General features: G+C 34.7%; 1 long non-coding RNA gene across 1 annotated transcript in view; it reads right to left on the bottom strand.

Moving 5' to 3' along the window:
- The window catches only part of LOC149804869 (uncharacterized), a 26,067-nt gene extending 24,668 nt beyond the window's left edge, over positions 1 to 1,399 (bottom strand). Inside the window, exon 1 of the long non-coding RNA XR_016416885.1 lies at positions 1,185 to 1,399. This is a non-coding gene — a long non-coding RNA (uncharacterized LOC149804869). The remainder of the gene's footprint in view (positions 1 to 1,184) is intronic.
- Positions 1,400 to 2,225: the final 826 nt, after the last annotated feature.

Here is a 2,225-nt window from a genome sequence, read left to right as displayed (position 1 = left end):
TCATTTAAAGACTCATTAGAACATTTACATTGTGTCAGTAAAGGAATTAGTATATATTTGTGCATTAATATTTTTCACCAGATTTTAATATATTTATTTTACTTCATATTGCTTGGTCTGCAGATGAACTGATTAAAAGCTTAAAAAAGGAATTGTATCACCAGGCTTTAGCTACAAAAAAGTATTGAGTGTGGTATTGGTAGTAGTAGTAGCAGTTGTTGTTGTTGTAGCAGGAGGAGGTAACAAGCATTGGAAGTAATATTTAAAGAAAACCTCGTACACAGCATTTGCGGATTATTGAAAGTACATTTTCGTGATATTTTTGTTGTTGCTTGCCTTTACTTCTATTTGTAAATATATGCCATTTGTTGGATTTCATCTGAACTTAGGAAATATTCAATTAAGCAGTGATTCAATTAAACTATGTTAGATTTTGCTGTTCCAAAAGGCGTACATATTCCAAATAGTGCCTGCTTTAAAAAAAATATATTTTAGAGGAAAACAATAAAGCACCCGCAGAAATGCGAGGTCAACATTAAAATCTGGTTTAGAGAACGCCTTTTTAAGAGAATTACTTGCCCAATTTTGTTTAAATTTTTTTCATATGCTTCTGTTTTCGCTTTGGTGCTGCGAGGGCACACTAAAGCATAAATACCAGAATTGCTTCGAATGATCACTGATCTGAGAAGTTCAGTTTGATACAATTTTTTTTTTCTTTCTCCGATGCAGCTAACAGTATGTACATTACGTGTGAATCGTACATTATATTTGGTATCAGCTAACTTCTATGATACAAATCAAAGCCGTCACATTTTTACTAAATGTAATACGAATACTATATACGGTTCAATTCGAATACTTTCCTCAGTTTTAAGCTGCATTGTTCTGCGGTCGGATCCTTTTGAAACTAATTAAAATGACAGATATACTTGACGTAAATATTTAGGTCTCTTCAGTCATGTATTTGTCATTAGTATTAATTCATCGGATGCTATTGCGATTCACTTAAATTTGTATAGTTGCCTGTTTGGGGCTGAAAATACGGTGACAGAACTCCCAAGAGTTTTAGTCTGGAGAGAAACAGCATCACTGCAAAATCAAAACGCTCGTTCTTTAAATTTTCGAGAATACAAGACTCATTAACTGAAAGGTCCTGTTAAGATAAAACAAAATATGTTACTTACGCTGAATCCGTAAGAAAATGAGTATCACAATATGGTAAACTTATGTGCAATGTTGCTCACAACTGTTTCAAAATGAAACTATACATTAAAAGTGAATACATGAATAAACTTCCGTTTTTCAGCTGGGCCCATCCCTTACTTGTGAATGTATCTATGGCAACCCGTTTTGGTCAAAAGCATGCAAATGTTACGCAATTACTAGCTACAAATCTGCGATGCAGACAGAACCAGTCTAAGTATAGCTTTTAATTACACGATCTTTGTAACTTGTATAACTTGGGTTATGAGTGAAACTTCTATTGTGCGCGACTGAACTCTGTAGCATAACAACAGTGCAGTAGTTTCTAAACAGTGCGCTTTGTCGAAGCTGGAGTACGAAACATGAAAAAGCCAAACATAAAATGCATTATAATTACATGATCCATATTCGGATCGCGTATTCATAAGTCACAATAACACTAACTTCGACGTTGGACACTGATATAAACGTTCAGTCGAAGTTTGTATTGACTATTAAAAATGTATTGCAAATACTAACTGCTGCCTCGAAACAGTCAGACGAATAAATTGTTGCAAAACAAAACCTTTTGCAGTTGTTTCGAATACGCGATCTAGAGAGAAATAAATTTTCCTTTAGCCTCTCTCGAGGTCGACTATTCCTGCCTCGAGACCTTGCATTGATGACATATCGAAAACGCTAGATTAAAATGAATTTGGCTCTGGTAAGATCGTACATTCCATCATCGAATAGGCATGTTCGAACCTCAAGAAAGCGAAATATTTACACGCATTGGTTCTAAATATTGGCTTGCAAGGTAGTTGAGTGACAAAATGGAAATCACTCGGGATGGAAAGCTTCGTTACACGTAATGTAGATCTCGATTACATACATTATACATTTGATTAAAAACTCAATTCTGATTGGCTTATTCGAGATTGCGCAATCGAGCAAAGGTTTCCACGGTATGTCTACAACGGCTTGCCGTATGTATTTGTATCATGGATTGACCTAATTATTATGATCAGAATTTGAATGTATAT

Source organism: Sinohyriopsis cumingii, chromosome 2, assembly GCF_028554795.1.
Source record: "Sinohyriopsis cumingii isolate HCF-2022 chromosome 2, ASM2855479v2, whole genome shotgun sequence".
Taxonomy (NCBI): domain Eukaryota; kingdom Metazoa; phylum Mollusca; class Bivalvia; order Unionida; family Unionidae; genus Sinohyriopsis; species Sinohyriopsis cumingii.
This window is presented reverse-complemented; position numbering and strand designations above follow the sequence as displayed.